This window comes from Bombina bombina, chromosome 2 (genome assembly GCF_027579735.1).
Source record: "Bombina bombina isolate aBomBom1 chromosome 2, aBomBom1.pri, whole genome shotgun sequence".
NCBI lineage: Eukaryota > Metazoa > Chordata > Amphibia > Anura > Bombinatoridae > Bombina > Bombina bombina.
Window position 1 is genome coordinate 620,511,981 of NC_069500.1, and position 26,365 is coordinate 620,538,345.

Here is a 26,365-nt window from a genome sequence, read left to right on the forward strand (position 1 = left end):
GGTCCAAAACCTATGGGAGTACTTCAATCTTCCTTGATTTATTATATTTGATTAGACGTGGTTGTGCAGAACCGGCCATTAAGCTTGTACTCTACAGATAAGGTACACAGTTGCCGGCTTTGCTTGTATTGTTAATTTTCTTCTTAAACGGGAAGAGTCCACAGCTGCTTTCTTTACTTTTGGGAAATACAGAACCTGGCCACCAGGAGGAGGCAAAGACACCCCAGCCAAAGGCTTAAATACCTCCCCAACTTCCCTCATCCCCCAGTCATTCTTTGCCTCTCCTCACAGGAGGTTGGCAGAGAAGTGTCAGAAGTTCGAGAGAGTCTCTTATGGAGGGTAGTACTCTTCACAATGGGACTGGAGTTTTAAGTAATCCTATCAGCCTCTCAGTGAGAGCATGGATGAAAGTAAGAGTATCGGAGATGCAGGGAGAGTTTTCCTGCAAACCCAACCTGACTCATAACAGCTCCTTGGTAATCAGCGTTGACGAGTTTCACTGCCTACCTTTATTCACTCAAGTTCATATCAGAAGCGAGGCTACTATCTGTCACACTTGAAGGGCTGTGTTCCTGTTCCACAGCGTAGATTCCGGTAAGATCATTTCATTTTATTTCGATATGTGAACGAAAGAAGGTAGGGTCCCAGTGGGACTCCTTTTATCTTAATAAGGAATCATGGGTTAATATCTCCTGAAGGGGGTTATTTAACAGGGGGGACTTTAATCATGTTTATGTGGTTCTATCTGCTAATGTGTAGCAATACCTAGGCTCTCGGCCTTTCGGAACATAACAACCTTATTTCAGTGACGCAATCTCTCGAGATTGCACGCCCTTTTTGGTGACTGGCACGATGCACCTTGTGTGGTTACATTGTTTATGCTGATTGTGTGCGACAGAGTCTAAGGCTCGTGAGTTGTCTGGTTCACAGGTGGTGGTGAGTGCCCAGCCATTGGGGGTGTTAAGAGGGTACCAGTTAGTTTTTGTCATTTTTGTAATCCTAAAATTATGGAGGATTCTGATATGTTAGACACAAATGTCTCATACGGAGAATGCGTCTTGTGATGAATATGAAATGGCCCGGGTAATCAATGCCCATCATTTATGTTCCGATTGCCGTTCTAGAGTACTCTCTTCTCCCGAACTAGGGAGCTTAGAGTGCATTGAGCCGTCTGCCTCTGAGGTTTCCATGTCCCGTGAGGCACGTCCCCCAGACCCTTTCTCGGCTATGCAAGCAGGTGTCCCTATGGCCTTTACTCCTTCTCCGGAGAGTGGCTTGTTTCCTCCAGAGGTAACGGCACAGTTCCGCATGGCCATTTCTATGGCGTTGACTCATTTATATCTCCCAAGTGAAATATTTCTAAGATACTGTCCGTGTTCTGCTAACCAGGGCCTGTCAGAAGTTATTGGTAGGTGAGAGTTAGACCAAGCGCCCCGGATGTAACCTCTAGCTTTGTACAGAGGCTTCCTAGCCGGCCAAATGAAGAAAAGGAATAGTAGTGTAGTGTGCAAAGCGCCTAACAAAGGCCGAGGTTGCTAAGGGTAAAGGAGGTCCTTGAACTGGATGTGGTGAATCCTAATGGAACTAATGGGGTGTGGCTAAAACTGAAGTTTAATACAATAAAAGTTCACAATGAATGCAATAAAAACAATCTAAACAACATAATAAAAACTAATAAACAAGGAAATTGTAATCAATTACAATTATGGATCCATAATGTCTAAATTCAGAGGCTAGGTAAACATAAGCAAGGGTAATGCAATGGATTAACCTTTACACGTGTGATGGATGATAATAGTGACAAAGTCCAATAGTAGTGTCCAAATAAAAGTACAATGATAGTGTCCAAATAAAGGTTATAATAGTGTCCAGGTAAAGGATGATATGAATTTGTGTCCAAATGTGAGATTAATCAGTCAATCAAAAAACAGTCAATCAAAAAACACATTTGTGTGAAACAAATAAGCTGGAAAAAATTAAAAATTAAAAAATGAAGATTATTAAAAAATATATAAAACAGTGGAAAAATTAAAAAGGGGGGAGAAAAACCAAAAACCAAAAATCTGTGTATATAACACTCCAAAAAATTATTGCGTGGTGCTAATGATATAATAGCAAATAGATGGCAGTGGTCCTTCAATAGGATCCTAGTGGTGCTGTGTATCCTCCTATATGATTCTGAGTGTCCTATAAAAATTAAAAATAATAGTGTAGATCGTACAGATAAAGTGGGTAATATTGAAAATATGCTTATCAGCTGTGTGGATGCGTTTCGGCCTGTATAAGGCCTTTTTCAAGACAACCTGTCAGAAGTTATGATGGGCTAGATTACAAGTGGAGTGCTAATTAGCAATTTTGCTAGAGAGCTAACTGCACTAGAAGTAAAAATGTTGCTCTCATCGGGTTGCGCTGGTATTAAGAGTTGAAAATAAAAAGTTATTGCTCCAGAACTAACCCACAAGTACAAAAAGCCGAACTTACAATATCAATAAGTGGTAAAAAACTAACGCCCTACTTGTGCGCTTCTGGGGAAGCGCTGGCCTCTGAGGCTTCATGGGCCCCAAACTCGGAGCCAGGGTCCTTTGTTGATCCGGCGAGGGATGATTTTGCCTTCCGTTATAGGCTGGCGCGTCTTCGCGTTTTTAAGACATGTTTTGGCAATGTTGGAGGATCCCAGTCCGAGTGGGCCGAGGGATCCGAGGCCTTAGATGCTGGATGGCAAATTGGATACAACGTTTGGGGATGAAGCCAATCTCTTTAACGTCTCCGTTTTTTATTTTTTATTTGTTTCGGTTCCAGTTCTGAGCTTGGGTGACTGGGGCCTCTGATTTGCTGGCCCCAATGGGGGTGGCCTTCATTTTTTTCCGATCCGGATGGATGTGTTTAATTTTGTTTTTTCTTGAGCTCATGTCTGTTTGATTTTCGTGATTGAGAATGTTCTCCTCTTGGACCGATACTTGCGGTTTTGTGGTCGGGTGGGCACTTCTTCGCACTTTCTGAATAATAGAATTATGTTTTCTAGTTCATTTATCGATCCTTTGGGTCGAATTTTGTTGGACCTTGGGCAGTTCTGTAGTGTCCTTATACCAGGCAGGTACTGGTCAGACGCTTTTTGGCTGTTACCTGGGTTCATGTCACCCTCGTGGTGCTGATAATTAATCCTGTCGGATTCTGAATGGCCTATTGCTATGAACTCCGGGCTCGGATCCTATCGAAGTATGAGGCCTACTGTTTAAATACAACCCCTCTGACTGGAGGGTTGTAAGTAACAATCTACGGTCGGCTGTTTCGTGCTACTCGCCTGGGATACGGATCTGTTTTTTGCAGACGTCGTCATGATTTTCAGGTCTATTTCTTTGGAGTTGGGAGATGTGATTGACCTATGTAGTCTGGTGTTCCGAGTGGCGAACTATATTGTGGCTTCACTCTAAGTGCTTACGGAGGCTGACTCTTTAGCCTATTAAACATTTTCTTATGGTGGCAGAGTTTCCTTCCTTCCCGCCTTTGGTGGATCATCTGGTCTGGAAGCGCGGGCATGTCCTTCCTCTGCTCAGAGTTGTGTCACTCTAGGAGGTGGTGTGCAGGGGTTCCCTGCCTTCTGTATGGAGCTGCGAGGCTCCAGCTTTTACCCTGTTATAGAGGTTTCTTTCTGGAAGAGCGATCTTTCAAGGATCTCTGGCTGTTGTCTCTTCCATATTATACCCTTGGTCTGACCACGGTCTCGACGTTCGGATGTTTCTGCGTCCTCGTTGCAACTCTAGCCTTGGGGCTTAACAGTGAAGAGTTGAGGTCGGTTACAGACGGTCGCCCTTCTGGGATCAGGTAGTTGATCATTTATCCTCGATGTTCCATTATGGCTTTGTGGAAGGTGCCTTAAGTCTAACTCTTTAGGATGGCCATAAAGGACCAGGGTTCTCATTCACCTTCGGGTGTTGGTGCTACCTTGCCAGTGTGTGTAACATGTGTTAACGCTTGTCTATGAGATTTTCTTGCTATCCAAGTGCACTGTGTGCCGAATTCTTAAACTGTTCAGGAGCTATTTCAGACTCTTGGGTTTAAGGCTATTGCTAGATCGCCAAGTCTAAGGACTTTAGATGGTGCGCTCCTAATCATAGGAGGCAGTTTAGGGTTCCTCTGGAAGTTAGATCTCTATGGTAGGGTGGTTTTTCGTTGTTTTCATTCCCTTGTCTTCTAGAGCGGGGGTTGAGTTCTCCTGGTCGGAGTTACCTTAGTATCTGATTGTGTCCCACGATGGCTTAGTGGTAAACTATGTTTCCTTGAAAGCTGAAGCTCAAGAGTTCAAATCCAGCTATGGCTATGTACTCTTCATAATGCAAGTCCTATAAATATCCTTGCCTAAAGTAGCTTTATATGGCGGCCTGTGGGTCCTTGTTTTTCCTGCCTTGTAAGGGTCTTTTCCCTTCTTGCGTTTTTAGAATCCTGGAAAGGGAGATGCGATGTAGTGACTGGTTCCACTGTTCCTGAAGCGTGAGGCTGAGGGTTTGAACCCTGTTGGGACTCCTGCTAAATGTTGGATTCTGATATATAGGGGTTGGCGGTCTGAGGGCCCTCTTCCCTGGGGTAGGTTCCTTTTTGGGGAAGACAGCAGTGTAGGGGGTCTTGCACCCGTGCCTGTCCTGCATCACGGTAGCATGCCGTTTGTAGTAGCGTTCAGAGGTCTACTCAGGTGCTTTGTTCCTCGTTGACCCTTCCTTTCTCTTCCAGAGGTCTGGGACTCTTGTCTTCGGTCTTTAACTAGGCTTTAGGCTGGGACCATTGCCCTGGAGGGAAGCTCGGGGATCGGTTATCTGTGTAGGTTGACCCTTTTCTTCCAGAATCGGTCCTCCCCTTTGGTGGGAAGACTGTTGATGTCCTCCTCTTTTCTACTGGCGTCTGGTACTGGGAGGGGACGCTCATGGAGCCCGGTATTCGGAGGGCTGTGAGCATTTGGAAGGTTAGTTTGAAACCAGCTACAGCTTTTTGCACTTTGAATATGTGCTAGCAGGCTTTAAAATGCCTTTCGGTGGTTTGGGTTTTGCGATGGTTGAGTCAGCTTTCCTACCTTGAAGCTGGTCACTGAGAGTTCCTGTTCAGACGGTTTGGTGTTCTCTTGGAAGAGCTCTTTACTAACTGATGAGATAGTTATCCTATTTCTGCTGTCTCTGCTTGCCTAGCCTGCAGGTTTCGATCTGATTCGGGGCAGCACGGTACTCATGTTTTTCTGGAGTACCTTTATGGTATGGTACTGAGTCAGGGATATGAGGGTGTCCCTTGAGTCCTTTTTGGGGCGTGTTTCCCTGTGTATAGATTTTTTTATTTTTTTATTAGGTCCTTATTTTTCTAGAGAGTTCGCCTTCCTGGACGCTACTATTGTAAGACGACATGGGTTGTTTTATGTTTGTTGAGCCGTGTGGAACGGTCCTTTGGATTTTTCCTGGGAATCTGTTCTCCCCTTTGGGGGCAGATAGCGGTCCTTGTCTTGCGGCCGGGCACCTTCATGGGAGTCGTGTCCACCGGGGCTGACTTCTCGGATGCTGTTTGGGCTTGATGGACTCTGGGACTGAGTGGTTTCTAGTTCGGCTTTGCTTGCGGTGTAACTAATGTGCAGTTACCTGGGCTTCGGGTTTTCACCTGTGACGTCTATATTTTTATAGGGTGTCGGGTAATTCAGGCTGTGGTGCCTTTCGAAGGGGCCGCCTTTTGTACCCACCCGTTGTTTGCTTTCAGTGTCCTCTTGCTTGGGTATTGTTTTCCCAAAAGTAATGAATGCAGCTGTGGACTCTTCCTGTTTAAGAAGAAAAACATAAATTATGCTTACCTGATAATTTTCTTTTCTTCTGACGGGAAGAGTCCACAGCTCCCGCACGTGTTTTAATCTATGAGGCGGCTGTAATTTTTTGTTCTTCTGGCACCTTTTTTCACCCTGATATTTCTCCTACTGTTCCTTGTTCCCTTAGCAGAATGACTGGGGGATGAGGGAAGTGGGGGAGGTATTTAAGCCTTTGGCTGGGGTGTCTTTGCCTCCTCCTGGTGGCCAGGTTCTGTATTTCCCAAAAGTAATGAATGCAGCTGTGGACTCTTCCCGTCAGATGAAAATAAAATTATCAGGTAAGCATAATTTGTTTTCTCTTGTAAGGTGTATCCAGTCCACGGATCATCCATTACTTGTGGGATATTCTCCTTTCCAACAGGAAGCTGCAAGAGGATCACCCACAGCAGAGCTGTCTATATAGCTCCTCCACTAACTGCCACCTCCCAGTCATTCTCTTGCAGCTCTCGACAATAAAGGAAGTAGCTAGAGAGATGTGGTGAATTAATGTAGTTTATCTTCAATCAAAAGTTTGTTATTTTCAAATGGTACCGGAGTTGTACTATTTTAGCCTCAGGCAGAAAGTTGAAGAAGAGTCTGCCTGTGGTCTTTGATGATCTTAGCTTAACTAAGATCCATTGCTGTTCTCACACATAACTGAAGAGATGGGTAACTTCAGCTGGGGGAATGGCGTGCAGGGTCTCCTGCTCTGAGGTATGTGCAGTTTAACATTTTTCTAGAGAATTGAATATGCTAAAAAATGCTGACAATACCGGATTTATTTAAGGTAAGCCTGATTACAGTGATTTAATAACGACTGGTATCATGCTTGCTGTAAAGGGTAATATTTTTATTATTTACTCACATTACTGAATAGATATAACGTTAGCTTGAAGTGTATAAACGTTTATTACATATTGGTGATAAAACTTTATTCTGGGGCCCAGTTTTTTCCACATGGCTGTCTAGATTTTGCCTAGGGATAGTTTTTTAAGGCCCTCTCACTGTGAGTACAGGTTGGGAGGGGCCTATTTTCGCGCCTAAATGCGCATTAGTTTTTGCAGCTTGAGACATCCAGCTTCCCTGAAGGAGTCCCCTGAACATATAGGACCTCTCTAAAGGGTTTTTGTGCCTTCTAAAGTCGTTGTATGGGCAGGTAGGGCCACAGTAGAGCTGTGGCAGTTTGTTGTGACTGTTTAAAAACGTTTATCGTTTTTTTGATCCGGTTTTGAAACTAAGGGGTTAATCATCCATTTGCAAGTGGGTGCAATTCTCTTTCAGCCTATTATACACACTGTAAAAATTTTGTAAGATTTACTGCTTTTTTCACTGTTTTAGCAGTTTCTGTGATTGTTTTTTTCTCTTAAAGGCACAGTACCGTTTTTATTTTTTGCTTGTTCACAGTTATTAAAGTGTTTTCCAAGCTTGCTGGTCTCATTACTAGTCTGTTTAAACATGTCTGACATAGAGGAAACTCATTGTTCATTATGTTTAGAAGCCATTGTGGAACCCCCTCTTAGAATGTGTACCAAATGCACTGATTTTACTATAGATTATAAAGACCATATTCTGGCTTTAAAAAATTTATCACCAGAAAAAATTGACAAGGAGGAAGTTATGCCGGCTAACTCTCCCCACATGTCAGATTCTATAAATCCCGCTCAGGGGACGCCTAGTACTTCTAGCGCGCCAATTGCGTATACCTTGCAAGACATGGCGGCAGTTATGAATCATACCCTTACAGAGATATTATCTAAACTGCCAGGATTGCAAGGAAAGCGAGACAGCTCTGGGAATAGAATAAATACAGAGCTCTCTGACACTTTAGTAGCTATGTCTGATACACCTTCACATTATACTGAAGCTGAAGCAGGGGAGCTTCAATCTGTGGGTTATTTTTCTGATTGAGGGAAGATACTTCACTCTGATTCTGATATGTCTACATTTAAATTTAAGCTTGAACACCTCCGCGTATTGCTCAGGGAGGTTTTAGCAACTCTGGATGACTGTGACACTATTGTAGTCCCAGAGAAATTATTTAGATTGGATAAATACTATGCAGTGCCTACTTACACTGATATTTTTCCAATCCCTAAAAGGTTTTCTGAAATTATTACTAAGGAATGGGATAGACCAGGTGTACCGTTCTCTCCCCCTCCTGTTTTTAAAAAGATGTTTCCTATAGACGCCGCTACACGGGACTTATGGCAGACGGTCCCTAAGGTGGAGGGAGCAGTTTCTACCCTAGCTAAGCGTACCACTATCCCTGTCGAGGACAGTTGTGCTTTTCTAGATCCAATGGACAAAAAATTAGAGGGTTACCTTAAGAAATTTTTTATTCAACAAGGGTTTATTCTCCAGCCCCTTGCATGCATTGCCCCCGTCACTGCTGCTGCGGCGGCCTTCTGGTTTGAGTCTCTGGAAGAGGCTCTACAGGTAGAAACCCCATTGGATGATATCCTTGACAAGCTTAAAGCCCTTAAGCTAGCCAATTCATTTGTTTCTGATGCCGTTGTTCATTTAACCAAACTAACGGCTAAGAACTCAGGTTTTGCTATTCAGGCGCGTAGGGCGCTATGGCTTAAATCCTGGTCAGCTGACGTTACTTCAAAGTCTAAGCTTCTCAACATTCCCTTCAAGGGGCAGACCCTATTCGGGCCTGGACTGAAGGAGATCATTTCTGATATTACTGGAGGAAAAGGTCACGCCCTTCCTCAGGATAGGTCCAGCAAATTAAGGACCAAATAGCCTAATTTTCGTGCCTTTCGAAATTTCAAGAGTGGTGCAGCTTCAACTTCCTCTAATACAAAACAAGAGGGAAATTTTGCCCAGTCCAAGCCGGTCTGGAGACCTAACCAGTCTTGGAACAAAGGAAAGCAGGCCAAGAAGCCTGCTGCTGCCTCTAAGACAGCATGAAAGATCAGCCCTCGATCCGGTAACGGATCTAGTAGGGGGCAGACTTTCTCTCTTCGCCCAGGCTTGGGCAAGAGATGTCCAGGATCCCTGGACGTTGGAAATTGTGTCCCAGGGCTACCTTTTGGACTTCAAAGCTTCTTCCCCAAAAGGAAGATTTCACCTCTCACAATTATCTGCAAACCAGATAAAGAGAGAGGCATTCTTACATTGTGTTCAAGACCTCCTAGTTATGGGAGTGATCCACCCAGTTCCAAAGGAGGAACAGGGGCAAGGCTTCTATTCAAATCTGTTTGTGGTTCCCAAGAAAGAGGGAACCTTCAGACCAATCTTAGATCTCAAGATCCTAAACAAATTTCTCAGAGTCCCATCCTTCAAGATGGAGACTATTCAAACCATCCTTCCTATGATCCAGGAGGGTCAATATATGACTACCGTGGATTTAAAGGATGCTTATCTTCACATTCCGATACACAGAGATCATCATCGGTTTCTCAGGTTCGCCTTCCTAGGCAGGCATTACCAGTTTGTGGCTTTTCCCTTTGGGTTGGCCACGGCACCAAGAATCTTTACAAAGGTTCTGGGGTCACTCCTGGCGGTCCTAAGGCCGCGGGGTATAGCAGTAGCCCCTTACCTAGACGACATTCTGATACAGGCATCGAATTTTCAAATTGCCAAGTCCCATATGGACATTGTTCTGGCATTCCTGAGGTCTCATGGGTGGAAAGTGAACGAAGAAAAGAGTTCTCTATCCCCTCTCACAAGAGTTTCCTTCCTGGGAACTCTGATAGATTCTGTAGAAATGAAGATTTACCTGACAGAGGCCAGATTGTCAAAACTTCTGAATTCCTGCCGTGTTCTTTATTCTACTTCTCGCCCTTCAGTGGCTCAGTGTATGGAAGTAATCGGCTTAATGGTAGCGGCAATGGACATAGTGCCATTTGCCCGCCTACATCTAAGACCGCTGCAACTCTGCATGCTCAGTCAGTGGAATGGGGATTACACGGATTTGTCCCCTCTACTAAATCTGGATCAAGAGACCAGGGATTCTCTTTTCTGGTGGCTATCTCGGGTCCATCTGTCCAAAGGTATGACCTTCCGCAGGCCAGATTGGACAATAGTAACAACAGATGCCAGCCTTCTGGGCTGGGGTGCAGTCTGGAACTCCCTGAAGGCTCAGGGATCGTGGACTCAGGAGGAGGCACTCCTTCCGATAAACTCAAATTCTGGAACTAAGAGCGATATTCAATGCTCTTCAGGCTTGGCCTCAGCTAGCTGCGGTCAGGTTCATCAGATTTCAGTCGGACAACATCAGGACTGTAGCTTACATCAACCATCAAGGGGGAACAAGGAGTTCCCTAGCAATGTTGGAGGTTTCAAAGATAATTCAATGGGCAGAGATTCACTCTTGCCATCAGCTATCCATATCCCAGGAGTAGAGAACTGGGAGGCGGATTTTCTAAGTCGACAGACTTTTCATCCGGGGGAGTGGGAGCTCCATCCGGAGGTGTTTGCACAGTTGATTCGACTTTGGGGCAAACCAGAACTGGATCTCATGGCGTCTCGTCAGAACGCCAAGCTTCCTTGTTACGGATCCAGGTCCAGGGATCCCAAGGCAGCACTGATAGATGCTCTAGCAGCGCCTTGGTCCTTCAACCTGGCTTATGTGTTTCAACCGTTTCCTCTGCTCCCTCGTCTGATTGCCAAGATTAAGCAGGAGAGCGCATCAGTGATTTTGATAGCACCTGCGTGGCCACGCAGGACTTGGTATGCAGATCTGGTGGACATGTCATCCTTTCCACCATGGACTTTGCCTCTGAGACAGGACCTTCTACTTCAGGGTCCTTTCAACCATCCAAATCTAATTTCTCTGCGTCTGACTGCTTGGAGATTGAACGCTTGATTTCATCAAAGCGTGGTTTCTCCGAGTCGGTCATTGATACCTTAATACAGGCGCGAAAGCCTGTCACCAGGAAAATCTATCATAAGATATGGTGTAAATATCTTCATTGGTGTGAATCCAAGGTTTACTCATGGAGTAAGGTCAGGATTCCTAGGATATTATCTTTTCTCCAAGAAGGATTGGAGTAGGGTTTGTCAGCTAGTTCCTTAAAGGGACAGATTTCTGCTCTGTCTATTCTTTTGCACAAACGTCTGACTGAGGTTCCAGACGTTCAGGCGTTTTGTCAGGCTTTAGTTATAATCAAGCCTGTGTTTAAACCTGTTGCTCCGCCATGGAGTTTAAATTTAGTTCTTAAGGTTCTTCAAGGGGTTCCGTTTAAACCTTTGCATTCCATAGATATTAAGCTCTTATCTTGGAAAGTTCTGTTTTTAGTAGTTATCTCCTCGGCTCGAAGAGTTTTGGAGTTATCTGCTTTACAGTGTGATTCCTTTTATCTCATTTTCCATGCAGATGAGGTAGTGTTACGTACCAAACCTGGTTTTCTACCTAAGGTGGTATCTAATAAAAATATCAATCAGGAGATTGTTGTACCGTCACTGTGTCCTAATCCTTCTTCAAAGAAGGAACGTCTTTTACACAATCTTGACGTGGTTCGTGCTTTAAAGGAGAGGCCAAAAGGCTTCGGCAACTTCTCTTTCTTTTTGGCTAAGGAGTATAATACGCTTAGCTTATGAAACTGCTGGCCAGCAGCCTCCTGAAAGAATTACAGCTCATTCTACTAGAGCGGTAGCTTCCACATGGGCTTTTAAGAATGAGGCTTCTGTTGAACAGATTTGTAAGGCAGCGACTTCATACTTTTTCTAAATTCTATAAATGTGATACTTTTGCTTCTTCGGAGGCTATTTTTGGGAGAAAGGTCTTACAGGCAGTGGTGCCTTCCGTTTAAGCGCCTGCCTTGTCCCTCCCTTCATCCGTGTCCTATAGCTTTGGTATTGGTATCCCACAAGTAATGGATGATCCGTGGACTGGATACACCTTACAAGAGAAAACAAAATTTACGCTTACCTGATAAATTTATTTCTCTTGTGGTGTATCCAGTCCACGGCCCGCCCTGTCATTTTAAGGCAGGTGTTTTTTATTTTTAAACTACAGTCACCACTGCACCCTATAGTTTCTCCTTTCTCTTGCTTGTCTTCGGTCGAATGACTGGGAGGTGGAAGTTAGGGTAGGAGCTATATAGACAGCTCTGCTGTGGGTGATCCTCTTGCAGCTTCCTGTTGGGAAGGAGAATATCCCACAAGTAATGGATGATCCGTGGACTGGATACTCCACAAGAGATATAAATTTATCAGGTAAGCATACATTTTGTTTTTTTCACCCCTTTTCATGTATTTTAGCTCTAAAAATCGTGGATTTTATTATTCTCAGAATTTGAAATGTACCCTACAGATGTTTTAAGGCTAACCTTGATACATATCAACCCTAACTGGCTTTCACTGATAACTACAAAACAATGTACTTTGTTCTAACATTATGACGGTGGCTAACAGTGTTGTCTACAGACTGGGTGAAGCTCAGCTGCTTAAAAACAATTGTAGTGTAAAGTATGCAAATTTTCTAATTTGTTTTTAAAATGTTAAGACTTGGCTGATATGTTATTCTATAGCAACACAAAAGAAATGTCTTGTAGTTACAAGGTGCTAAAGAACTATTTTGTGTATGCTTGCTAGAGGGATGGAGAGACTGCTTGTTTTAATCACATTACTGCTGTTTGCCATGGTTAAATATATTTCCGTTGATCACTTTGCTTTATCACAATCATTAGTTTTGATGAATAGAAATGTGAAAGCACATCTTTATACAAACGAAAGTGTCTGCATGTGAGAATATTAGACAGTTTTGATGCCAATTAATCTTTATGCAAATTGTAGTAGATCTGGCTGTGTATGTGCAAATTATATTGGGTCAGTCTCTGTGTGCAAGTAAAGGTCAATGTAACTGGGGGAGGGGGCACTAAACACCTTGTATTTACAATATGTTTTTGTTGTTTTGCATTAAATTAACCCCTTAGTTACCAGAGCACTTTTCCATTTGTTGACCTTTTGGGACCAGGGCTATTTTTACATTTCTGCGGTGTTTGTGTTTAGCTGTAATTTCCTCTTACTCATTTACTGTACCCAGACATATTATATACCGTTTTTCTCATCATTAAATGGACTTTCTAAAGATACCATAATTTTCTTCATATCTTATAATTTACTATAAAAATAGTTATAAAATATGATGAAAAAATGGAAAAAAAAACCAGTTTTTCTAACTTTGACCCCCAAAATCTGTTACACATCTACAACCACCAAAAAACACCCATGCTAAATAGTTTCTAAATTTTGTCCTGAGTTTAGAAATATCCAATGTTTACATGTTCTTTGCTTTTTTTTTTTGCAAGTTATAGGGCAATAAGTACAAGTAGCACTTTGCTATTTCCAATATATATTTTTTTTTTTTAAATTAGCGATAGTTACATTATAACACTGATGTTTGTCAGGAATCCCTAAATAACCCTTCACATGTATATATTATTTTTTTTTTAGTAGATAACCCAAAGTATTGATCTAGGCCCATTTTGGTATATTTAATGCCACCATTTCACTGCCAAATGCGATCAAATAAAAAAAAATCGTTAACTTTTTCACAAACTTTTTCACAAACTTTAGGTTTCTCACTGAAATTTACAAACAGCTTGTGCAATTATGGCACAAATGGTTGTAAATGCTTCTCTGGGATCCCCTTTGTTCAGAAATAGCAGACATATATGGTTTTGGCATTGCTTTTTGGTAATTAGAAGGCTGCTAAACGCCGCTGCGCACCACACGTATATTATGCCCAGCAGTGAAGGGGTTAATTGGGGAGCTTGTAGGGTTAATTTTAGCTTTAGTGTAGAGATTAGCGTGACGCATCCCACCCCCTGATCTCTCCCAAACAGCTCTCTTCCCTCACCCACCCCACAATTGTCCCTGCTATCTTAAGTACTGCCATTTAAAAAAAATAAAAATAAATATAATAATATATATATATATATATATATATATATATATATATATATATAGCTATAGCACTGATGGATCCCCCTTAGCCCCCAACCTCCCTGATTTCCCCCCCCCCCCCCAAACAGCTCTCTAACCCCTCCGCTACCTATTTGCACCCATCTTGGGTACTGGCAGCTGTCTGCCAGTACCCAGTTTTCCATATAATTAGTTTTTTTTTTTATCCAAATTTTTCTGTAGTGTAGCTGCCCCCCTCACAGATGCCTTGGATAATATTGATTCCCCCCTCCCTCCATCAATTACACTTTTCATGTTCCAGTGTAGCGGTCGCACCTGTGTGCACGCTCCCGGTGCCCCTGCACACAATCCCGCCCCCCTCTGATGTAATTTCCCCCAGCAATGGGCCGCCCACCCACTTCCCTGCAATGGCTCTCACCCACCAATGATCAGCACCATTGCTGGCCCTCTCTGCATCGGTGGGAAAAAAAGGTTTCTTTCATGTAATTGGCAAGAGTCCATGAGCTAGTGACGTATGGGATATACAATCCTACCAGGAGGGGCAAAGTTTCCCAAACCTCAAAATGCCTATAAATACACCCCTCACCACACCCACAATTCAGTTTTACAAACTTTGCCTCCTATGGAGGTGGTGAAGTAAGTTTGTGCTAAGATTTCTATTTTGACATGCGCTTCTCAGCATTTTGAAGCCGGATTCCTCTCAGAGTACAGCGAATGTCAGAGGGACGTGGAGAGTATCGCCTATTGAATGCAATGATTTTCCTAACGGGGGTCTTTTTCATAGGTTCTCTGTTATCGGTCGTAGAGATTCATCTCCTACCTCCCTTTTCAGATCGACGATATACTCTCATATACCATTACCTCTACTGATAACTGTTTCAGTACTGGTTTGGCTATCTGCTATATGTGGATGGGTGTCTTTTTGTTTAAGTATGTTTTTATTACTTAAGACACCTCAGCTATGGTTTTGGCACTTTATGCATTTATATAAAGTTCTAAATATATGTATTGTACTTATATTTGCCATGAGTCAGGTTCATGTATTTCCTTTTGCAGATTGTCAGTTTCATATTTGGGGAAAGTTAATATTAAGAAATATTTTTTCTTACCTGGGGTTTAGTTTTTTTTCAATTGACTACTTTGTTTCAAATTGCAGGCTGACTTAGGCTCGCGGGTGCGCCAAATGCTACACTTTATTGCGTCATTATTGGCACGATAATTTTTGGTGTGAAAGGCACGTCCGTTGACGCAAGTTCGTCATTTCCGGCGTCGTAATTGACCCAGAGGTTTCACACAGGGTTGCTTTGTTAGTGACGCAAGTGTGTCATTTCCGGACATGGTTGGCGCCAAAAAAATTTAAAGTTACATTGTGCGTCCTACTTGACGCCAAACTTTTTTCATTATTTATTTGCCCCATTGCTGTTTGCCTCTTGCATTTTTATATGTCAGAGGGCTATGCTATTTGCATTTTTTTCCCATTCCTGAAACTGTCATATAAGGAAATTGATCATTTTGCTTTATATGTTGTTTTTTTTTTTTTTACATTCTGCAAGATGTCTCAATCTGATTCTGCCTCAGAAGTATCTGTTGGAACTTTGCTGCCTGACATCGATTCTACCAAAGCTAAGTGTCATTTGTATTAGTTGCCATGATAAACTTTTACATGCAGATAGTGTGTCCATCAGTAATAGTACATTGCCGGTTGCAGTTCCTTCAACTTCTAATGTACATGATATACCTATGAATTTTAAAGAATTTGTTACTGATTCTATTCAGAAGGCTTTGTTTGCATTTCCGCCTTCTAATAAGCGTAAGAGGTCTTTTAAAACTTCTCATAAAGTTGATGAAATTTCAAATGACCAACAACATAATGAATTATCCACCTCTGATGAGGATCTATCTGATTCAGAAGATCCTTCCTCAGATATTGACACTGACAAATCTACTTTTCTCCAACATTGGTGTGTCCGGTCCACGGCGTCATCCATTACTTGTGGGAAATATTCTCCCCCACAGGGAAAGGCAAGGAGAGCACACAGCAAGAGCTGTCCATATAGCTCCCCCTCTGGCTCCGCCCCCCAGTCATTCTCCTTGCCGCTCTGAACAAGTAGCATCTCCACGGGGATGGCGAGGAGTTTGTGGTGTTAGTTGTAGTTTTTTATTTCTTCTATCAAGAGTTTGTTATTTTAAAATAGTGCTGGCTTGTACTATTTACTCTACAACAGAAAAGTGATGAAGATTTCTGTTTAAGAGGGCTATGATTTTAGCACAAGTAACTAAAACCCATTACTGTTACCACACAGGACTGTTGAAACCAGAGAACTTCAGTTGGGGGTAACAGCTTGCAGACTCATCTGCTTTAGGTATGACTAGTCTCCTTCTAACAACACAGGCTAATGCTAGATGACAGTCATTTTTCCCCTCAGGGAAAACGGTAAGCCATTTTTCTTTCACCTCAGCAAAAAAGATAACAGGCTTCCCCTTTTTTAATTTTATGCTGGTACGTTTTTTATTGATCTGGCTTGTTTTAGACACCTAATTCTAGTCAGGAAGGCCCTTTCACTCTAGTGTACTGAGGGAGGAGGCCTCATTTTGGCAGTTGATTTCAGGCAGTGCATGCAGTCTCATGTGAGAGGGTCCTGTGGCTCAGAAAGTGACTCCAGAAGGCTTTTTTCTGTGGATGGTTGACCCCTAAGGAAGGTAAAAAGCTACAGCAATGCTGTAGCAGGGATTGTGGTGTATAAAAACGGTTAAAGCCAACAATTAGCTTCATAGTTTTTTGAACATTCAGAAATAAAGTGTGTCATTTTATTATTTAAAGAGACAGTAACGTTTTTGTTTAAAATCGTTTTTATTGCATTGTTTGCCTGCCTAAATCTGTTTAACATGTCTGGGCCATCAGATAGCCTATGTTCTGTGTGTGTAGAGACAAATGTGGTTCCCCCTTCGAGTGTTTGTGATAATTGTGCCATAGCGTCCAAACAAAATGACAGCTCTGTTACATTTCATAATGTTGCCCAAGATGATTTATCTAATGAAGGTAGTGGGGATAGTTCTACATCCTCTTCTTCTGTGTCTACACCAGCTTTGCCCGCGCAGGCGACACCTAGCGCGCCAGTGCTTATTTCTATGCAACAATTAACAGCAGTAGTGGATAATTCTATAGCAAATCTTTTATCCAAACTGCCAGCATTTCAGAGAAAGCGTGATTGTTCAGTTTTAAATACAGATAAAAAGGATGAACAATCAGACGCTGACGATGCCTTATCTATTTTACCCTCACATCAATCAGAATTGGCTGTGAGGGAAGGGCTGTCTGAGGGTGAAATTTCAGACTCAGGAAAAATTTCTCAACAGGCAGAACCTGATATAGTAGCACTTAAGTTTAAGCTAGAACATCTCCGCGCTTTGCTTAAGGAGGTATTAGCTATTCTGGATGACTGTGATTCTATGGTAGTACCAGAGAAGTTGTGCAAATTGGACAAATTTTTAGAGGTCCCAGTGCACGACGACGCTTTTCCAATACCCAAGAGGGTAGCGAGCATAGTGGATAAGGAGTGGGAGAAGCCAGGTGTACCCTTTGCCCCACCTCCTATATTTAAGAAAATGTTTCCCATAGTAGACCCTAGAAGGGACACATGGCAGATGGTCCCAAAGGTTGAGGGAGCTGTTTCAACACTAGCGAAGCGCACAACTATTCCTATAGAGGACAGCTGCGCTTTCAAAGATCCTATGGATAAAAAATTGGAAGGATTGCTTAAAAAGATTTTTGTTCAGCAAGGGTTCATCCTTCAACCAGCTACGTGTGTTATTACTGTCACTTCAGCGGCGTCCTTTTGGTTCGAGGAACTAGAAAGGTCGCTCCAGAAAGAGACTTCCTATGAAGAAGTCATGGACAGAATTCATGCATTAAAGTTAGCTAATTCCTTTATATTGGATGCCGCTTTTCAAATAACGAAATTGGCGGCGAAAAACTCAGGTTTTGCTATAGTAGCGCGGAGGGCGCTTTGGCTAAAATCCTGGTCGGCAGATGTGTCGTCCAAGACTAAGTTACTTAATATTCCTTTCAAGGGTAAGACCCTTTTTGGGCCGGAATTGAAGGAAATTATTTCAGACATCACTGGGGGTAAGGGCCATGCCCTCCCACAGGATAGGCCTTTTAAGGCTAAGAACAAGTCTAATTTTCGTTCCTTTCGCAATTTCAGGAACGGACCGGCTAATAACTCCACTGCCGCTAGACAAGAAGGTAACGCGGCCCAGCCCAAACCCGCTTGGAAGCCCATGCAAGGCTGGAACAAGGGTAAACAGACCAAGAAACCTGCTGCTGCTACCAAGACAGCATGAAGGGGTAGCCCCCGATCCGGGACCGGATCTGGTAGGGGGCAGACTATCTCTCTTCGCTCAGGCTTGGGCAAGAGATGTTCCGGATCCCTGGGCACTAGAGATAGTCTCTAAGGGATACCTGCTAGAGTTCAAGGGACTTCCTCCAAAGGGAAGATTCCACCTGTCTCGCTTATCTTCAGACCAGATAAAGAAACATGCATTCTTACATTGTGTAAGAGACCTATCAAAGATGGGAGTGATAAACCCAGTCCCCTCCGGGGAACAAGGTCTAGGTTTTTACTCAAACCTGTTTGTGGTTCCCAAAAAAGAGGGAACTTTCAGGCCAATTCTGGATTTAAAGATATTAAACAAGTTCCTCAGAGTTCCATCCTTCAAAATGGAAACCATTCGGACAATCTTGCCGAGAATCCAGCAGGGTCAATATTTGACTACTGTGGATCTAAAGGATGCATATCTGCATATCCCAATCCACAAAACTCATCATCAGTTCCTGAGGTTCGCTTTTCTGGACAAACATTACCAGTTTGTGGCTCTTCCATTCGGTTTAGCCACCGCTCCCAGAATTTTCACAAAGGTGCTAGGGTCCCTTCTAGCGGTCCTAAGGCCGAGGGGCATCGCTGTAGCACCTTATCTAGACGACATCCTAATCGAGCGTCGTCTCTTTCCAAAGCAAGGGCCCACACGGACATTGTGTTGGCTTTTCTCAGATCTCACGGGTGGAAGGTGAACATAGAAAAGAGTTCACTGTCACCGTCCACAAGGGTTCCTTTTCTGGGAACAATAATAGATTCTGTGGAAATGAAGATCTTCCTGACAGAAGTCAGAAAGTTAAAGCTTCTAAACGCTTGTCGAGTTCTTCATTCTATTCCTCAACCCTCCATAGCTCAGTGCATGGAAGTAATAGGACTAATTGTCGCAGCAATGGACGTGGTTCCTTTTGCTCGAATTCATCTAAGACCATTACAACTGTGCATGCTCAATCAGTGGAATGGGGACTATACAGACTTGTCTCCCCAAATTCAAGTAGACCAGGTAACCAGGGACTCACTTCTCTGGTGGTTGACCCAGGATCACCTGTCTCAGGGAATGAGTTTCCGCAGACCAGAGTGGGTCATTGTGACAACTGACGCCAGTCTCTTAGGCTGGGGCGCGGTCTGGGACTCCCTGAAAGCTCAGGGTCTATGGTCTCGGGAAGAGTCGCTTCTCCCTATAAACATTTTGGAACTAAGAGCAATATTCAATGCGCTCCTGGCTTGGCCTCAGCTAGCGGAAGCCAGGTTCATAAGATTTCATTCGGACAACATAACGACTGTTGCCTACATCAATCATCAGGTGGGAACAAAGAGTTCCCTAGCGATGAAGGAAGTAACCAAGATCATCCAATGGGCAGAGAATCACTCCTGCCATCTATCTGCTATTCACATCCCAGGAGTAGACAACTGGGAGGTGGACTATTTGAGTCGTCAAACTTTCCATCCGGGGGAGTGGGAACTCCACCCGGAGGTCTTTGCTCAGTTAACCCAATTATGGGGCATTCCAGACATGGATCTAATGGCGTCCCATCAGAACTTCAAGATTCATCGTTACGGGTCCAGATCCAGGGATCCCAAGGCGATTCTAGTGGATGCATTAGTGGCGCCTTGGTCGTTCAACCTAGCGTATGTGTTTCCACCGTTTCCTCTCCTTCCCAGGCTCATAGCCAGGATCAAACAGGAGAAGGCCTCGGTGATTCTGATAGCTCCTGCGTGGCCACGCAGGACTTGGTATGCAGACCTGGTGAATATGTCATCGGCTCCACCATGGAAGCTACCTTTGAGACAGGATCTTCTAGTACAAGGTCCATTCGAACATCCAAATCTAGTTTCTCTGCAGCTGACTGCTTGGAAATTGAACGCTTGATTTTATCCAAGCGTGGGTTTTCAAATTCTGTGATAGATACTCTGGTCCAAGCCAGAAAACCTGTGACTAGAAAGATTTACCATAAAATATGGAAAAAATATATCTGTTGGTGTGAATCCAAGGGATTCTCCTGGAGTAAGATTAAAATTCCAAAGATTCTCTCCTTTCTCCAAGAAGGTTTGGATAAAGGGTTGTCAGCTAGTTCTCTAAAAGGACAGATTTCTGCTTTATCTGTCTTGTTACACAAGCGATTGGCAGCTGTGCCAGATGTACAAGCTTTTGTTCAGGCTTTGGTTAGAATCAAGCCTGTTTACAGACCCATGACTCCTCCTTGGAGTCTAAATTTAGTTCTTTCAGTTCTTCAAGGGGTTCCGTTTGAACCTTTACATTCCATAGATATTAAGTTGTTATCTTGGAAAGTTCTGTTTTTGGTTGCTATTTCTTCTGCTAGAAGAGTTTCTGAATTATCTGCTTTGCAGTGTAATCCACCCTATCTGGTTTTCCATTCAGATAAGGTTGTTTTGCGTACTAAGCCTGGTTTTCTTCCAAAAGTTGTTTCCAACAAGAATATTAACCAGGAAATAGTTGTTCCTTCTCTGTGTCTGAATCCAGTTTCAAAGAAGGAACGTTTATTACACAATTTAGATGTTGTTTGGGCTTTAAAGTTCTATTTAGAAGCAACAAAAGTTTTTAGACAAACCTCATCTTTGTTTGTCGTTTACTCTGGTAAGAGGAGAGGTCACAAAGCTACTGCTACCTCTCTCTCTTTCTGGCTGAAAAGCATTATCCGATTGGCTTATGAGACTGCCGGACGGCAGCCTCCTGACCGAATCACAGCTCACTCTACCAGGGCTGTGGCTTCCACATGGCCTACAAGAACGAGGCTTCTGTTGATCAGATATGTAAGGCAGCGACTTGGTCTTCTCTGCACACTTTTGCCAAATTCTACAAATTTGATACTTATGCTTCTTCGGAGGCTATTTTTGGGAGAAAGGTTTTGCAAGCCGTGGTGCCTTCCATTTAGGTATCCTGATTTGCTCCCTCCCTTCATCCGTGTCCTAAAGCTTTGGTATTGGTTCCCACAAGTAATGGATGACGCCGTGGACCGGACACACCAATGTTGGAGAAAACAGAATTTATGCTTACCTGATAAATTACTTTCCCTAACGGTGTGTCCGGTCCACGGCCCGCCCTGGTTTTCCTAATCAGGTTGAAAAAATTTTTTCTTTATACACTACAGTCACCACGGCACCCTATAGTTTCTCTTTTTTCTCCTAACCGTCGGTCGAATGACTGGGGGGCAGAGCTATATGGACAGCTTTTGCTGTGTGCTCTCCTTGCCTTTCACTGTGGGGGAGAATATTTCCCACAAGTAATGGATGACGCCGTGGACCGGACACACCGTTGGAGAAAGTAATTTATCAGGTAAGCATAAATTCTGTTATTTATTTAAAATGTAGTATATGCGTTCTTTGTTAAAAGAAGTGTTAATTACTTTGGATATTGAGGAAGCTAGTCCTCTTGATATTAAAACCAGTAAACGTTTAAATTCTGTTTTTAAACCTCCTGTGGTTACTCCAGAGGTTTTTCCTATTCCTGATGATATTTCTGATATGATTTCTAAGGAATGGAATAAGCCGGGTACTCCTTTTAATCCTTCTGCAAGGTTTAAAAAATTGTATCCTTTACCAGCAATTTCAATAGAGTTTTGTGAAAAGATCCCCAAAGTTGATGGGGCTATTTCTACTCTTGCTAAATGAACCACTATTCCTATGGAAGATAGTACTTCCTTTAAAGATCCTTTAGATAGGAAGCTTGAATCTTATCTAAGGAAAGCCTATTTCTCTTGTTAAGTGTATCCAGTCCACAGATCATCCATTACTTGTGGGATATTCTCCTTCCCAACAGGAAGTTGCAAGAGGATCACCCACAGCAGAGCTGCTATATAACTCCTCTCCTCACTGCCATATCCAGTCATTCTCTTGCAACTCTCAACAAAGATGGACGTAGTAAGAGGAGAGTGGTGTATTATAGTTAGTTTTTTAACTTCAATCAAAAGTTTGTTATTTTTAAATGGTAGCGGAGTGTACTGTTTCATCTCAGGCAGCATTAGAAGAAGAATCTGCCTGTGATTTCTATGATCTTAGCAGAAGTAACTAAGATCCTTTGCTGTTCTCACATATTCTGAGGAGTGAGGTAACTTCAGAAGGGGAATAGCGTGCAGGTTTTCCTGCAATAAGGTATGTGCAGTTAACATATTTCTAGGGATGGAATTTGCTAGAAAAATGCTGCTGATACCGGATTAATGTAAGTTAAGCCTTAAATGCAGTGATAGCGACTGGTATCAGGCTTATTAACAGAGATACATACTCTTGTGTAATATAAAACGTTTGCTGGCATGTTAATCTTTTTTATATATGTTTGGTGACAAAACTTATTGGGGCCTAGTTTTTTTCCACATGGCTGGCTTGATTTTTGCCTAGTAACAGGCTTTCCACTGTTGCAATATGAGTGGGAAGGGCCTATTTTAGTGCTTTTCTGTGCAGTTAAAAATACTGACAGACATTCAGCTTCCCTCTGCATGATACAGGACATCTCTGAAGGGCTCAAAAGGCTTCAAAGTCATTTTTGAGGAGGGTAACAATCACAGTAGACTGTGGCAGTTGTGAATGTGTTTAAAAAACGTTTTTGTCATTTATTATTCTGTTTTTGTTATTAAGGGGTTAATCATCCATTTGCAAGTGGGTGCAATGCTCTGCTGACTTGTTACATACACTGTAAAATTTTTGTTAGTGTAACTGCCTTTTTTCACTGTTATTTCAAATGTTGGCAAAATTTGTTTCTCTTAAAGGCACAGTAACGTTTTTTTATATTGCTTGTTAACTTGCTTTAAAGTGTTTTCCAAGCTTGCTAGTCTCATTGCTAGTCTGTACAAACATGTCTGAAACAGAGGATACTTGTTCATTATGTTTAAAAGCCATGGTGGAGCCCCATAGGAGAATGTGTACTAAATGTATTGATTTCACCTTAAACAGTAAAGATCAGTCTTTATCTATAAAAGAATTGTCACCAGAGGGGTCTGTCGAGGGGGAAGTTATACAGACTAACTCTCCCCACGTGTCGGACCCTTCGCCTCCCGCTCAAGGGACACACGCTAATATGGCGCCAAGTACATCAGGGACGCCCATAGCGATTGCTTTGCAGGACATGGCTGCAATCATGAATAATACCCTGTCAGAGGTATTATCCAGATTGCCTGAATTGAGGGGCAAGCGCGATAGCTCTGGGGTTAGACGAGATACAGAGCGCGTAGATGCTGTAAGAGCCATGTTTGATCATGCGTCACAATATGCAGAACCTGAGGACGGAGAGCTTCAGTCAGTGGGTGACGTCTCTGAATTGGGGAGACCTGATTCAGAGATTTCTAATTTTAAATTTAAGCTTGAGAACCTCCGTGTATTGCTTGGGGAGGTTTTAGCTGCTCTGAATGACTGTGACACAATTGCAGTGCCAGAGAAATTGTGTAGGCTGGATAAATACTATGCAGTGCCGGTGAGTACTGATCTTTTTCCAATACCTAAAAGGCTTACAGAAATTATTAGTAAGGAGTGGGATAGGCCCGGTGTGCCCTTTTCCCCACCTCCTATATTTAGAAAAATGTTTCCAATAGATGCCACTACACGGGACTTATGGCAGACTGTCCCTAAGGTGGAGGGAGCAGTTTCTACATTAGCAAAGCGTACCACTATCCCGGTTGAGGACAGTTGTGCTTTTTCAGATCCAGTGGATAAAAAATTGGAGGGTTACCTTAAGAAAATGTTTATTCAACAAGGTTTTATTTTACAGCCCCTTGCATGCATTGCGCCTGTCACTGCTGCGGCGGCATTCTGGTTTGAGGCCCTGGAAGAGGCCATCCATACAGCTCCATTGACTGAAATTGTTGACAAGCTTAGAATTCTTAAGCTAGCTAACTCATTTGTTTCTGATGCCATTGTTCATTTGACTAAACTAACGGCTAAGAATTCCGGATTCGCCATCCAGGCGCGTAGGGCGCTATGGCTCAAATCCTGGTCAGCTGATGTGACTTCAAAGTCTAAATTACTCAACATTCCTTTCAAGGGGCAGACCTTATTCGGGCCTGCTTTGAAAGAAATTATTGCTGACATTACTGGAGGTAAGGGTCATACCCTTCCTCAGGACAGGGCCAAATCAAAGGCCAAACAGTCTAATTTTCGTGCCTTTCGAAATTTCAAGGCAGGTGCAGCATCAACTTCCTCTGCTTCAAAACAAGAGGGAACTTTTGCTCAATCCAAGCAGGCCTGGAAACCTAACCAGTCCTGGAACAAGGGCAAGCAGGCCAGAAAGCCTGCTGCTGCCTCTAAGACAGCATGAAGGAGCGGCCCCCTATCCGACAATGGATCTAGTAGGGGGCAGACTCTCTCTCTTCGCCCAGGCGTGGGCAAGAGATGTTCAGGATCCCTGGGCAATGGAGATCATATCTCAGGGATATCTTCTGGACTTCAAAGCTTCTCCTCCACAAGGGAGATTTCACCTTTCAAGATTATCTGCAAACCAGATAAAGAAAGAGGCATTCCTAAGCTGCGTACAAGATCTCCTTGTAATGGGAGTGATCCATCCAGTTCCGCGGACGGAACAAGGACAGGGGTTTTATTCAAATCTGTTTGTGGTTCCCAAAAAAGAGGGAACCTTCAGACCATTTTTGGATTTAAAGATCCTAAACAAATTCCTCAGAATTCCGTCATTCAAGATGGAAACTATTCAAACCATTTTACCCGTGATCCAAGCGGGTCAGTACATGACCACAGTGGACTTAAAGGATGCCTACCTTCACATTCAGATTCACAAGAATCATCATCAGTTCCTGAGGTTTGCCTTTCTAGACAGGCATTACCAATTTGTAGCCCTTCCATTCGGGTTGGCTACAGCCCCAAGAATTTTTACAAAGGTTCTGGGCTCACTTCTGGCGGTCCTAAGACCGCGAGGCATAGCGGTGGCTCCTTAACTGGATGATATCCTGATACAGGCGTCAAGCTTTCAAATTGCCAAATCTCATACAGAGATAGTTCTGGCATTCCTGAGGTCGCATGGGTGGAAAGTGAACGAAGAAAAGAGTTCTCCATCTCCTCTCACGAGGGTTTTCTTCCTAGGGACTCTAATAGATTCTGTAGAAATGAAAATTTACCTGACGGAGTCCAGGTTATCAAAACTTCTAAATGCTTGCCGTGTTCTTCACTCCATTCCGCGCCCCACGGTGGCTCAGTGCATGGAAGTAATCGGCTTAATGGTAGCGGCGATGGACATAGTGCCATTCGCGCGCCTGCATCTCAGACCGCTGCAATTATGCATGCTCAGTCAGTGGAATGGGGATTACACAGATTTGTTCCCTCTACTAAATCTGGATCAGGAAACCAGAGATTCTCTTCTCTGGTGGTTATCTCGGGCCCATCTGTCCAAGGGTATGACCTTTCACAGACCAGATTGGACAATTGTAACAGATGCCAACCTTCTAGGTTGGGGTGCAGTCTGGAACTCCAGTTCCATGACTCAGGAGGAGAAACTCCTCCCAATAAATATTCTGGAGTTAAGAGCAATATTCAATGCTCTTCTGGCTTGGCCTCAGCTAGCAACACTGAGGTTCATCAGATTTCAGTTGGACAACATCACGACTGTTGCTTACATCAACCATCAAGGGGGAACCAGGAGTTCCCTAGCGATGTCAGAAGTCTCCAAGATAATTCGCTGGGCAGAGACTCACTCTTGCCACCTGTCAGCGATCCATATCCCAGGTGTAGAGAACTGGGAGGCGGATTTTCTAAGTCGTCAGACTTTTCATCCGGGGGAATGGGAACTCCATCCGGAGGTGTTTGCTCAATTGGTTCTCCGCTAGGGCAAACCAGAATTGGATCTCATGGCGTCTCGCCAGAACGCCAAACTTCCTTGTTACGGATCCAGGTCCAGGGACCCAGAAGCGGCACTGATAGATTCTCTAGCAGCGCCTTGGTTCTTCAACATGGCTTATGTGTTTCCACCGTTTCCTCTGCTCCCTCGTCTGATTGCCAAAATCAAACAGGAAAGAGCATCGGTGATATTGATAGCGCCTGCGTGGCCACGCAGGACCTGGTATGCAGACCTAGTGGACATGTCATCCTTTCCACCATGGACTCTGCCTCTGAGACAAGACCTTCTAATACAAGGTCCTTTCAATCATCCGAATCTACTTTCTCTGAGACTGACTGCATGGAGATTGAACGCTTGATCCTATCAAAGCGTGGCTTCTCCGAGTCAGTAATTGATACCTTAATACAGGCACGAAAGCCTGTCACCAGGAAAATTTACCACAAGATATGGCGTAAATATCTTCATTGGTGTGAATCCAAGAATTACTCATGGAGTAGGGTTAGGATTCCTAGGATA

At 43.4% G+C, this 26,365-nt stretch overlaps 1 protein-coding gene across 2 annotated transcripts in view; it reads left to right on the plus strand.

Moving 5' to 3' along the window:
- Positions 1 to 26,365, plus strand: part of RIC1 (RIC1 homolog, RAB6A GEF complex partner 1) — a 514,431-nt gene that overhangs the window by 161,882 nt on the left and 326,184 nt on the right. The gene's annotated exons all lie outside the window — the stretch shown is intronic.